A 14560-nucleotide genomic window follows, 5' to 3' on the forward strand; every position below is an offset into this window, starting at 1 on the left:
CCCGAAGGGCATAACCTTGTAACAATATAGACTGAACTCTGTGATGAAGGTAGTCTTCTCTTCGTCCGCCGGGTCCATCCTGATTTGGTTATAGCCCGAATAGGCATCTAAGAAACTCAGCAACTCATGCCCTGAGGTCACATCCACCAAACGGTCGATTATGAGGAGTGGGAAGCAGTCTTTTGGGCAGGCTCGGTTTAGGTCGGTGTAGTCGACGCACATGCGCCACTTGCTGTTAGCCTTCTTTACCAGCATGGGGTTGGCTACCCAGCTCGGGTAATGGACTTCTCTTATGAAGTCGGCTGCGAGGAGCTCACGACCTCCTCGTCGACTGCTTTCCATCGCTCCGGGGCTAAGTTGTGTTTCTTCTGTCTAACGGGCCTAACTACAGGATCAGTATTGAGCTTGTGAGTTATAAGGTCAGGGTCTATACCGGGCATCTCTACCGCGGACCATGCAAAAATATCTAAGTTTTGAAGTAAGAAACTTACCAGTTTGGATCGTAGAGGTTCCTGGATGGAAGCACCGATCTGAAGCATCCGAGCTGGGTCTGCTGCAGAAGTCGGAACAGTGACTGTTTCTTCCGTGGGTGCAGCTCGTTCTTCGCCTTGCTCTGTAGGCCACTCCAGTTCGAGGTCGTCGGCCACCTTGGTCTTTCCCTTTAGGGCGGCGACATAGCACTTGCGGGACTCGAGTTGGTCGCCCCGCGCTACCCCCACACCAAAGTCTGTAGGGAACGTCATTGCCAAATGATAAGTGGAGACCACTGCCCGTAGGACATGGGTGATCGGCCGACCTATTATGGCGTTGTATGGGGAGGGGTTCGTGACCACCAAGAAGTCGTGGTTGAGTCTGACTACGAAGGACCATGTGCCGACTTCCACAGGTACTGTTACTTTCCTAAGGGGCCTCACCTCTTCTCCGCTAAAGCCCACCAAAGGAGTGTTCGCGGGCCTCAAGTCACTTCCCTGCAACTGAAGCTAGTCGAACGCGACTTTGAAGAGAATATCTGCCGAGCTACCTGAGTCAACGAGGACGCACCTGACCTCGAAGTCTTTGATCCTTAGCTTTATGACAAGCGCGTCGTCGTGAGGGTAGTGGACCCCTCGCGCATCGTCCTCCGTGAAGAAGATTGGTTCTTCTGTCTTCGGCCGCTTCGGAGGATTTTGTTCTTCCCTGGCGGCTTCACGAACTGACGTCCGAGCTGCTACTGAGGTACAACCTACAACGATCGAGCCTCCCACTATCACGTGGATGGTGCCCCGAACCGGCCTCTCTTCCGGAGGCTGCCTCTGCGACTGTACTGTCGGCCAGTTGCTGGACTCGGGAGCATCCTTACCGTGCTTCCCTTGCCGACCTGCATTATTATTATTATTGTTATTATTTTGTACAAAATTCCTTAAATCTTCGCGACGGATGAGCTTCTCTATCTCGTCGCGGAGGTTCTTATAATTTTCGGTACTATGACCGCGATCTCTGTGAAAACTACAGTACAAGTTCTTATTTCTCTCATTGGGATTCCCCCTCAGGCGGGGTGGCCACTTCACATACGGGGCATCCTTGATTGCCATCAAGATTTCGGCCCGCTTCGCGTTCAGTGGGGTGTAATCAGTTCAGTCTATTATAGGGACTCGGAATGACTGACCCGAATTTGCCCCCCGAGCTGCATCCTTTTTCTTTCGGTTGTCCCCTTGGCTGGAAGGCTCTCCTTCTCTCTTCCTCTTTTCGGGCGCGCCCTCGCCCTTCTGGTTGATCACTTCCTCGGTGGCTATAAACCTGTCCGCGAACTTAAGGAATTCGGTTATGGTCGTTGGTTGGTTGACGACCATGTGCCACTTGAACTCTTTATGCGTCACACCTTTCTTGGCTGCTGTGAGGCACACGATAGCGGTATCTGCATGCAAGCATCATTGAACCGCTTGATGTAGCTCCGGATGGACTTTCCTTCTCTCTGCACTATGTTGAGGAGGCTTTTTTCAGTCCGCGGACACCGCTTGCTGGTAATGAAGTGGGACGTGAAGGCTTGCGTGAACTGCGCCCAACTTCCTATTGATCCGGGCGCCAGGTTCCGGTACCATGTGCGGGCTACTCCTCTGAAAGTGGTGGAGAAGGCCACGCACATGCATGACTCATTAGCTCTCGCCAGGTTCATCTGCGACTGGAAGGCGTCTACGTGATCATTTGGGTCAAACGACCCGTCGTACTTGTCGAGAGGGGGGAGCTTGAAGTCCTTAGGCATTGGAACAGCCAGGAGCTCGAAAGACAGGGGGGATGGAACTGAAAGGAGGGGAGCCTTAACTTTGCCCGACGGCGGCGTCTCTTCTTGGCGGGCTCCGCACTTGTGCTGCTCACCTCCGTGCTGTGAGGAATGGTTTGTGCAGGAAGTAGCTCGGGCCGCTGGTGATGGCTGCAAACAGAGGGATCCTGCTTGGAGTCTGCAGCCAGGATCTCGAACCGGTTCTCCAGAAGCGGGGTTTCGAACTTTGACTGCCGAGGTGATGTAGACCTGGCGAGTTGGGGTCCTCCCAACCTGACCGCTCGCGGTGAGATCGGGGTGGCCGGTCTTTCTTGTCTGCCGCGGGAGGAGGTTTGGCTCTTAGGGGGGTTTTGGGAGACTTTTCCTTGGCGAGAAGGGCGTTCATCCTGGCGGCGGGACCTAGCTCGTTGTGAGGCTGGGTGCCGAGGAGGGAGTTGTGGCTGAAGCTAAGGCTGAGGCAGCAAAGGGAATTGCTGCTAATAGTGGTACTGGGAGACGTGGTGCAGCACTTGCTGCTGGTAAAGCTGGTGTTGCTGGAGCTGCTGCACTTGGGCTTGCATGGCCTGCATGCACTGCATCAAATCATCGAGCTGGTTCTGGCTGCTCGCTAGAGGGACAACAGTCGGTTCAGCAAAGGTCGTTTCAACAGAGGGGGGAAGGGGAACACCCACAGGCGCCGCTGCTCGCGGCATGTTCAGGCTTTGGACTCCGTCCACCGAGAGGGGAATGGTGAACTGCCCAATGCAAACCGTGGGAACCTGGGGTTGTTCCCTAGTGTTATCCATCTCCATGCTACGCCTGACATTGCTTGAAGAAGGCATGAACACTGAGCTTCAAAGAAGAAAGAACTGTGAAGGTTTAGGGGAAGGTTTTTAGAAGCGATTCCCACAGACGGTGCCAAATGATGGTGTGCAATCCGTTCACTCCTATCTGCCATTTGCGTGGCTCCTGAAAGGTACCTGAGATGGAGAAGGAGAAGAATCCCCGGGGGCTTGCCCGGCGAGAACACTCTGACGGTTAAGTTAGTATTCTGTGGAAGAAGCAAGGAGAGGATCAAGGCTAAGAGTGCAGATAGCGTGAGTGATAGAAGTTACCTCTGTTCTTTGAGAGTAGGCTCCTTATAACAGAATTTCATTGCATCAGGCCCACTGGCCTCTGACAAGGCAGGTATAACCGCCACTGTCAGCCTGTTGCTGCCGTTATAGGCAGGGCTGAGGTGGCACGCGCGGGGCCGTCATTGCAGGGTACGTGCCTGTCAGGTGTAAGGCACCCTCTAAAGGTGACAGGCACGACACTGTCTGACGAGGGACGTGGTTGTTGTCCCCAGATTTGTCGGGTATGGTGGTCGGGCAAGAGATCTTCCTGCGATATGCCTAACTGCTCTTTCACGAGTTACCCTGTGTCGGGCTATCCCGCAAGCGGCGAGCTGCCTGTGGCAAGATATGCCGAGGTGTCTTCAGCTCGGGGTACCTAGAGGCGGATCGGGGTGTTCCTGTCTGGGAGTGGCCTGAGATTCACTAGGAGGAGCTCGGGTATTAGGAAAGGTCAGGGGGCCCCAAGCTCGAAAGCAGCTTGGGGTGCCTTAGCCTCAGGGAGGAGGTGTAGGCTAGGCGGCTCCCAGCGAGTAGCCTATCTTGCCGAGTTGCCGGGCTGAACTCGATGGGACCTTCCGTCCGAGTTGCGGCTACACTTGCTATGATGTCATGCTGAATCATCACTTGAGCAAGGTCATGCCCACATATACCCGTAGTACGTGACCGGGCCAAATCACCCTTCATCAATACCCATAATTCAAGAGGTGAATCCATCCATATTCAACCCTTTTAATTTGACCCAACAGGTTAGTCCATCCATATTCAACCTCCTTCTTAAATGGATGGATTTGAGTGGGTTAAATGTGGATGAGATTGGATGGGTGAGGTAGATTGGGCCAGAAATTGGCAACCCTAAAATTTATCTTCACCATTTATATCATGTATAGTTGAATTACAAATAACTATTTTAAAAACAATAGGGTAAAATACAAAAACCACAATCATAAAAACCTTTCTTCTATTTTCAAAAAAAATCGAAAAAAAACCTCCCTTCCGTCGGAAAACATTAAACTTATAATATTATTTTTAAAATACCTATTTTACCCCTATACAAGTTATTGTATACCTATTTTTACTAAAATACCCTTTTGCCCTCTCGAACCAAAAAATCCCCCTTGGAATCGTCCCTGCCTATCCGTCGTCATTTTCTTTGGGGTCCTCTTCTCCACAGCCGCTGAGATCTGAGACATCCGGTGGTTTGGGCAGCGCTCCAAGACCCCTTTCCAGTGGCTCCTATGCTTCCCCCTGGGAATCAGACCCAACAGCTGAGTCTTCTTCTGGTCTTACGTATTCTACCTCTCTCGCTTCCTCCACTTGCTCCAAACCTTCTTCACAATCCTCCGCTGTCGGAAACTGGCATTCTTTCAACTATTCAACCACTCAATTATGATATGCATATCGATCGTTACTATGGCTCGAATTCTCACCATCGTTCCAGGTGATAGGCATCCTGTTGACGACTCTGCTCTACTCGATGGTCTATGGGTACCGATTCTGGACGGCAATTGTGTTGTTGAGCGCTTGCTTCCCATTCGTCATCAACTGCCAGATTGTGTTGCCGAGTTGCAACCTGGTGTGCCACATAGGGGTGCTCTTGCTTCATTTCATGAAAGGCGGCCGCAACGGAATTGGAGCTTGGGTATTCAATTTCATCCTCAACGGTGCCATCCTTCTCTTCTTCTTGAACTTCTATGTGAGGGTGCACCTCGGAAAGAGAAAGACTGGCTGTCCGGGATGAAAACTCAACATTTCATTCATGCTCTGGCTTGGAGACGAGGAAAGATATGGAGCAAATTAAAGACGAGGATCTCTAGTCAAAAAGTTTTGGCGACTCACTTCGTCGGGGGTCTTTAATCTGTAAATTTTCTTTCTTCCTTTTTTCCCCCTTTCTGCTGTTTTGCAATCTTTTGTTTCTTTTTTTCATTTTTCAGTGTGTTGCAAAATTCCGGTGAAGAATATTTTGAACAACAAGATGAAACATGGTCGTCCTCCGGTGAATATACTGAATATTCTGAGTGCAACTGTTTGGGTTCGAGTGTTTTCTCAATAGTATAGGGAGTATAAATGAGTTGTTCAAGTAAGGGCAAAAATGATATTTTGCAGAAAACTTAGATGATGTCTAGCGATAAAAATGTAATTCTATATGTTTTTCGTCTTGCTCATTATATAAAGGAGAATTTTGATAAAAGTTAAATTATAGGGGAGGTTTTTATGATTGTCGAAAATTTCAGGAGAGATTTTTTATATTTTACCCAAAAAGTAATTTATGTGTTTGTTCTTAATTCTTGAACAGATCACTTGGGCTTCTTCCTTTAGCTAATCTATCCTACCTGCCTCAGCCATGTGGAGAGATGATTTGACCAATTCAAACTGTGCATATCATAATTAAGAACCATTTGAATTGGCCATGCATCCACTTTGCTGATCTCAATTTAATTCCAAACATGACCATTTACAAGATATTTTCCTAATTTATGGTGCCAACTTTAAGTCAAAATTCATAATAATAATAATAATAATATAGGGATAAAAACTGTTGAATGCACGGTAGTTAGAAAAGAGTTACATGTGGAGCACTTCTGGGTCTGCTTATATTAATAAAGGTTTAAAAGTAAAAGCCAATAATATGTAGGTAAATTAACTTGTTTGTGTTGGACAAAATAAATTTTAAGTATATTATTGAGAATTTACTCTCAAATTTCAAATTGAACTATTGCATATATGGTTCATTGTTAAGCACTTCAATCTAGTACTTGGTGGTTATAAGAAGTGGAAAAATAATTCACTGCTAATATATCAATGTGTGTGACATCAGTCAACAATTTTCTCTTCTGGTTCTAATGGAGTTTCCACTGCTCACCCAGTTCTTTCTTCTCTCTCTTTCTTCGCAATATAGAAATTTTCCAGGTTAAGAGTATTCAACCCTGAAAGATAAAAGAAGAAATATTGCCAGAGATGCATAAAAAGATAAAACTAAAGAAAACAAGAAATTAGACATGTTCAACACAACAAGATAGTGAAATAAAATACACAAAGAAACCATAGAAAATCCATGAAGACCTATTGGCCTGCTGTATAAATCTTCTAGAAGGACAAGAGTTTTATCAAAGAATCAATTAATATTAACATAATAAACAGAATGAGAAAGACAGCAAGCATGTTAGATATGCATGTAGAGACTAATCAAATACCTTGAAGTCAGCTGAAGGCAAAGTGAAAATAGGATCTGATCTTGTCTTCATGTCACCCCTTAGAAGCCAATTTTGATAGATTGGAAAATTTCCAAAAAAAAGAAAGATGGAAGATTAGTTGTAGAGATAAATAAAATATAGATATTTAAAATGAACTCATTGCTTACTAGATATAAATTAGGGGTGTAACTTGAGTCAGGTTGGGTTAGGAATTTATTAAATTTTCAATGGATCCAAACCCTAATCTGAGCCTGATGTAGTTGAAATTCTTCAAATCAGACAACCCCATTTGCAATATAAATGTTTTTTTATTGGATTCTCATTACTTATTGCTCACAGTGTTGTCATCCCCTTGTTCCTTTTTCCATATAGGGAAGGTGGTTATGAAGTTGTGGCCCAAGCCTGCAACAAAATGTCTTTTTCTTCTTCTTTTCTAAAGCAGAAGTTTAGTCAACAGATTTATAAAGGGATACTTTAGATTCTTCCATGCCAGACAAAGTTGATCCCTCATAGGGGTGTCAGTCAATGGACCAGTTTTGGGTTGGGCTCCGTCTAAATCAAAATCCATTTGAACGAATTGGACGGACTGATAAGATATATTGAATTTGAACGGACTGGACAGACCAATATGACATATTGGATTGGACCTGGTCTGTCCATAATGAATTTATATTGGATTGAGCCAATATCTGGTCCATTGGTAGAAGATAATAACATAGATGTCCAGGTTTGAGTTGAAACCAATATAAATTAACAGGAATTTGAACAGATTGGAGAGTCTCTGAACCATTCCAAAATGGTCCAAAATATTCATTGGACTGAATTGGACCAGGTCCATTTATAATGGATTCACATTGGACTGGACCAGATTGGACCAAATCCAGTCCAATTGACACCCTTGATCCCTCGGCACCAAATAGATTAGGTTAATGAATAACAAAGCACATGTCTTCCCACCATTTTAAATTTTTAATTGGACCCAAATTAAGACTAAATCTCTGGTGTGATCGAGTTCAGATAGCAGAATTCCAAGGAAGAGATCAACAACAGATCCATGTGAAACAGTTAGAATCAGGGCCCAATTTGGGCATGCTTTAAATAAAGCATCAGTTGTTGAGATACGTAGTCCATGTCCACCATTGTAGAAAATTCAAAGCTTCAATTGTTTGGATGTTGATTAGTTGGTGAAACGCGTATGCTTTGCAATCTTATTTGCTATTGTCTTCTTTTGTAAACTTTTTATTTTATTTTCTGGTGCAAGTCTTCTTTGTTAACCTTCTTCAACTTTTCCTTTTTTTTTTATATATTCCTTGACAAGATCCTGAGAAGACTTTAAGATCCCCCAATTTGATTAAGAAGACTTTTGCACCTAAAAGCAGCAATTTTGTCAGACTTGGACCACTCGACCAGATGTAGAACAATTTGGGTCACTGTCATGGGTTGAATGGTTCAACCATCTGGTCTGACCGTTGAGTTGTTCAAATAAAAAGTGCAAATTAAACAAAGAAATTATAGAATGGTTCCTTACAATCTTTTAAAGCTGTTTTAAATCAAAATAAATATCTGGGGTATGTTTGACTAAGTCAATTTCTAAGATTAGGACAACCAAAAGACCATTTTTGGCTCCCAGTTTCAGGTCCAAACGAACGGTCCAACCATCCCAGTCCGGTCATGAATTGCCACAGTTTGAGTACGACTCGAGACAGGAAAAAAGAAACAGAGGTAGGATCAATTATGACAATTCTTCTAGAGTGTAGACAAAATTACACAACATAACGGTCCTTAGATTGCTCAAATAGGAGACACAAAGCTAAGCATTATTCAAAGAAGGACGACTATTTCATTGACCTCTTCATCCTTTCTTCTGATCGATGCAATCTCTCTCTCTCTCGTCTATATATAAAGGTTGTACGTGGTTGAGGGAATAGCTAGATTCAAAGATTGACAGAATCAAGCTCAGTAAATACGTACTGCAAGCTTCTGCATCGCAAACCTCAACCTAGCTATATCACAAGAGGACGGAGGAGTTATGTCATTCTCCGGTGAAGACATTGTTAAGAGGGTCTCTCCTAATAGAGAGTTGCAGGGTCCAAGGCCTTCACCTCTGAAGGTAGGGAACAACTCCTGTAAGATCAAGAAACCACCCAAGAACTGCCGTGCTCCCACCATAACATACCTCCGATCACCAGAGATCATCCACACCAGACCTCAGGATTTCATGGATCTAGTTCAACAACTCACTGGAAAGGCATCAACAATGGCGACTTCATCTTCTTCTTCCTCTTCTTATAGTACTAGATGCGGTTCGGCCTGTTCATCATCAATGGCCGATAACTGCACTGCCCATGGAAGTATGAGGAAGGCTGCAGATCTAGTCAAGTGCTCAGAGCTGGACAAGAATGCTGGGGTTACTGCAAAGATGATTGCTCATGAATTTCCTTCTCTGGGGCTTTCTAATGCTTCATCTGTATCTACCTTCCTCAAATTTGCACCCAGATTTGCATGAGTTTAATCCAGTATTTTAGAAGCTGTTTATCACTAAAATATTGAATCTATCTGAACTGTAGCTGATTTTAGATTGATTGTTCAAGTGCTGTTTAGCATGATCGATCCTTTGCTTTATAGAGTGAGGATTTTCTTACCTTAGAGAGAGAATGAAGTGGCGTTCTTTTAATCCCCTTTACAGTTTGTTTGGCGTAAGTACTGCTTTTGTTTGATGGAAGCTAAGAGTGGTTAATTTCCATTTATCTCACCAACTTGAAGATTTGGAGACTGAATTAATCTAATTAAGGACCCAGCCAAATTTGATTTGTTGATACTCGAATTCAGTCAAATTATTATATGTTTATATTGGATTTCGGCCAAAATATTATATGTTTATCAACAAAATGAACTAGAAATGACTTATTTTAATATTATATTTCATGAACTAAATGAATTGAAAAATACTTGTGTGAAACTTGAACCTGTGATAATTTAGTAAAATCACAACATCCAAATCAACTTTACAAATAAATATGATATAAGTTTTAAATATATAAACATGAATTGAATCAGATATATTAGACCCGAGAGGAATGGATCCTTATTTGATATCCAAATGTATATGTTTCCACTTTGGATCACCCTTAATGAGTTCGAATTCGAAGTTCAGGTCGGTTTAGGTTAAGCGACGTTGAGAGTATAGGAGGGAATATCTCTGTACACCCGTTTGGGAAGGCCGAAGCTTTGGTTGAGCTGCTTGTTAATTAGGCTGGTTTATGAACCGAAGCATCATGGAGAAAGCTTTTTGTTTTATTTATTTATTTATTGCTAAAGCACAGTTAGTATGGGTTTTTTGGTATTATTACGGAGATTGGCTTCCATAAGGGCAAAGCTGTGCCCACACCATTCTAACAGCATTTTGCAACCTTGCATTGGGAATATTTCTCCATGAAATAAAGCATACAAGTGGGGAGATATTCTCAATGCAAGGCAGTAATTAAAGGCTGCTCAAATGGGCTTTGCCCTGACTGAAGCCGAACTCATTATTATGTGCCCATTTGGGAGGGCTTTAACGCAGTGGATTCTGGCGTTCCATGAACTGAGAAACCCATAACACCATGAAACTGTTTGTTAAAAATCTGGAAAGCTGGGACGATTGCACTTATAGGAGAGTCACAAAATCCACTTTCCAGTGAAGCTACATTTGAAGCAGCTTGATCAACACAACACAACCAACGCAAAAGCCCTCCCAAATGGGCTCTAAACCAAAAAGCCAAAAGTCACCATGTGAAAGCCCTTACAAATGGACCTGATGATTAGAAACCAAAATCTAACTCAATAATCCAAATCATGTTAGGTCAGTTGGGAAGACATAACCTACTAATAAGCTCTCTAAGTGAACAATTTTGGTCCCATTTTAGCTTATGGGTTGAGTATTTTGACTAGGGTGGCAATTTTCCTATAAAATTAGGCCATGCCCTGCCCCACCTAAATGAGGTGTTTTTTCCATGATCTTACAGGGGATAGGGAAAACATTATTGCATCGAATTGGGGAATGGGGCAAGGATAGCGTTTTCATATAATTCCGTGAATCCACCCCAAAACCAATGGTAATTAGTAAAATATCGTTGAGTTTATTTAATTTCTAAAACACCCATCAGTTTCCCCTAAATTCCTAAAATCTTAGATCTCATAATTTCATTTTTAAAATACCCCCTAAATTGTTATAATTCAATTCTTAAAATACCTCCAAATTTTTGTAATTCTATTTCTAAAATACCCCTAACTTATATATATTTTCATATGGTTACCTTGGGGCATGAAAATTCGGAGATGTTGACCCTATGTGTTTTAATGATAACAAATTCATTAAAAGTATTAACTTGAAGTATGCAACTAACTTAAGTAAGTTTCTCTAAGCCAAAATTGTATCAAAGCAAACTTGCTTATAAAGATGAAGAAGTTAAAGCATTGCTTGATTCAGTTGCTTGAGGATGCTCCAAGGAAATTCAAGCATGCAAAGGCTACAAAAGTGTCAAAGGCTTTGAAGCAGTTCAAAGTGAACTTATGCTACAACAACTCACCAAAGAGGAGACTACATCAAGCCATGGTCTAAAAGTGTCATATTTTTAAGTTCTTGATACAATCAATTTCTTAATTGCACTTTTCATGATGCTCAATAAGACCCAACTCAATTTAGTTAACTTTAGACACCAATGGTTAGAATAGGTTTGGCTTTTAAGCTTTCCTGGACTTAAAACGAATTTTACATGCTTGAAAATTATCATTAAAAGCCTTCAGAAGAATATCCAAACCTTTGGACAAATATTTCCAAGGTTTTTATGTGTTAGGCTATCATTAATCAACTAACCAAAATCATAGAGTCGACTAACCATAATAGTAGAGGTTGAAAATTAAATGGCCGCTTGCATATTGTAGTGAACTATCCCAAAATGTATAGTCGACTATCAATGATAGCCGAGGCATGAATATGCTGGCCACTCTGTGTGATGTAGTTGACTACATTTTGGGCCCGAGTTTGACAATATGGTGGATTAAATTTAAAGTGAACTATCCCAAAATGTATAGTTCAAAGTGAACTATCCCAACTCAAGTGCATTAAATTTAAAGGTGGATTGGGCTCGAGTTGGACAATATTGGTCGACCTTGGGCTCGAACCTTAGGCTCAATTCTTAATGTTGGACCTAGATTGAGGTTAAACCTAGTCCACTCTACCTAAATTAAACCCCTAATTAAGAATGCTCAAGAGAGGAGGGTAGGACCCTTCTACGTTCTATAGATTTTGTATATGAATAAAGGTGTAATGTGACCCGTTTTGGGTTGGCACAACCCACTTTTGTAGGTTGCCCACACTGTAGCGGGTTGTGCTATACTGGCACGTAGGCTTGGGCAAGTCGTGTCTGCCTAGTTGAAATCCCTCAAAGGGGCATCCCAACACAACTTATGTCACAAAGCCCAAATGGGTCTGTGTTCTAACGGGCTGCAGGTTGGGCTAGGCTAGGCCACGGGCTTGGGCTATGGTTCTAGGTCAAGCTGGGCACAAGCCAAATATACCTTGAGTTTTTTTAAGTATTTTCCACTTCTTTTTGCTAAGTAAAAAACAATAAATTTTGGAAAAAATAAAAATTATCAAAAAACACTAAACAAACAAATTGAAAAAATCCAAAAGTTTTATTTCATTTGAATTTAATGCAAACAAATATACAATTGATCATATATGAAGTAATAAAATTAAATTGAAAAAAAAATACAATGGAATTAGAATAAAATTGATAACAGCATTGAAAAATCATAAATGGCTTTTAAATAAAATTGAAAAACCAAATTTACAATAATTTTAAAAATATTGTACAATTATTGAATATACAAAAACAATTGACTTCAATATTTTCTTTACCTTCAAGTTCCACCTCCTCCATCTCCTTGATATTGATTTGCATCATCTACATATGGTGAACCACCATCAATTTGAATGTCATCCCCTACCTGATTTTGTTGTCTATCATCTACATCCTGTCAATCCTTCAAACATATGCACATATTCAAGCTTTTGTCGTTAATACATCTTCTTTTCTCGCCCAGTACCCTAGCACTTGCATTAAAACAAGACTTCCAATGAAATTATGGACACCAAAGGGGTTAGTTGATCATGTGATATAGTGGCAAGCACTAGATAATTTTTTCATGTTCTTTCCACTAGGCTAAAATATAACAACTATGTAATTCCTCAAAGGTGAGAAAGCTTGTTAAATATTGCCCTAATATAGTTTTGACACTAGTCGGGACCCATGTGATGCATGAGCTTTGTCAAGTATATTTAAGGTAAAAGGAGTCTAATGACATTCCTAATTAGGTCAAGCTAAATCAAATCCACCCTAAGTTTTTTTTGGAATACAAGAGGGAAAAAGGCTTTAAAATAAGTAAAGGGTAATGCAACCCCAATGATTAAGGGCAGAGCCCGGGTGACTAGGAATTGCAATGGGGCGGGGTAAGAGTGGGTTTTGCTTGCCCTGTCCTCAACCCCAAACTCAAATCCCCACCCTAAACCCCAGCAAGGCTAGAAATCCTAACTTCATCCTCATCCCCGTGGGGAATGGGGATCCCTGATTTTCCTCGCTCCACCCTTGTCAGTCCTACTTGTATACTTAGCCCATTATTATGATTGATTTTGGTCAACGGACTTTGATCTAGACTATATAATCATTTAACTGTTTAAAGTGGATAATCATTTACATACCAATAACTATTTTTTATAATTTAAATATTTTGTTATATTTATGATGAATATTATGGTTTTTTAACCATTGTTGACCCGCATGAACAAACAGTTTAGCTTGAAAGTCGTCAAGGAAACCAGTTTCGCTTCACCCTTAACCCATATCTTGGCAAAAAACCACTGACTTGGTCAATGACCCACCGTCGACCTATTCCACCTAGACAACAGTTTTTTTGTTGTTTTGTAATCTTTTGTTTTTAAAATTGGAGCGGGTCATTTGTTCAAACTAGACAGTCGAACCACTAACCTAGAAACCGTTGGCCAAAGTGGTTCTAGTTCCATGTAGATTTTTAAAACATTGATCACGAGTGGATCCATTTCAAACCCAATGATTGAACTGCTAACCCAAAACCCAAAGGAAAAAAGGGTTCCATTTTCAATTTGACTTTTAAAACATTGGGTTAAAGTTAACTTCATTAATTAGCTTATGTAGATTAGTTATGGTAACTTAACTTAAAGTTGATTGATTATGTTACTTAATTTAAGTTCATTTAACTTAATTAAATGAACTAATTAGAATAATTATGTTGCTTAATTTAAGTAGGTGATACTTTAATTAGCTAATCAAATAAATTGATGCAATCAAAAAAGTCAAACAAATTACTTATTAATTATCTAACTTTGATTAATTTCCTAATTAAAATAAATTAGTGCCTTAATTTAATTAGGTAACTTTACACATAGCAGATACTTGAATTCAGTTATTAGGTTAATGAAACTTACTTAAGATAATTAAGTTTAATTATGTTAGCTAAACTAGCTCTATTTAGGGAGAAGTTCAAGTTAATATAAGTTAAATTAACATGTTAATGTTAATTTAAGGTAGTTTAGGTCAATAATAATGTTTAATGGGTCATGTTTATATAACATTGCTTTAAAAGTGGGTTCTAAAACATTGTTTTAAAAATAGGTCATGTTTCATAATGTGTTGGAGAGGTTTTAAGGGTGTGGGGATTGCAACAAAACTGGAATTTGGGGGTCTTTTCTGCAAGTTATTGCAATAGAACTGGAATTTGGGGGCCTTTTTTGCAACTTTGAAGGTTGAGTTTAGTCTATAGAAGAGTGGAGTTTAGAAGTTATTGGACATTAAGTCTCAAATTTTGTGTTTTGAGTTACTCTAAACCATGGTGAATCTAATATTTGCTAGATTTTCTTATGTTATAGTAATTGGTTTACCAAGATAAAAAAAGAAAAAGAAAAAAAGCTCATCATTCTTATTATTGATTAAGTGGTAAGA

The 14560-nt window shown here is 41.0% G+C and overlaps 1 pseudogene; it reads left to right on the forward strand.

Annotated features, from left to right (window-relative positions):
* The first annotated feature begins 4242 nt into the window (after positions 1-4242).
* On the forward strand, positions 4243-8573 carry LOC148802309 (fatty acid elongase 3-like pseudogene; annotated as a pseudogene).
* Positions 8574-14560: the final 5987 nt, after the last annotated feature.

Source organism: Nelumbo nucifera, chromosome 2, assembly GCF_055504915.1.
Source record: "Nelumbo nucifera cultivar China Antique chromosome 2, China Antique-T2T, whole genome shotgun sequence".
NCBI lineage: Eukaryota > Viridiplantae > Streptophyta > Magnoliopsida > Proteales > Nelumbonaceae > Nelumbo > Nelumbo nucifera.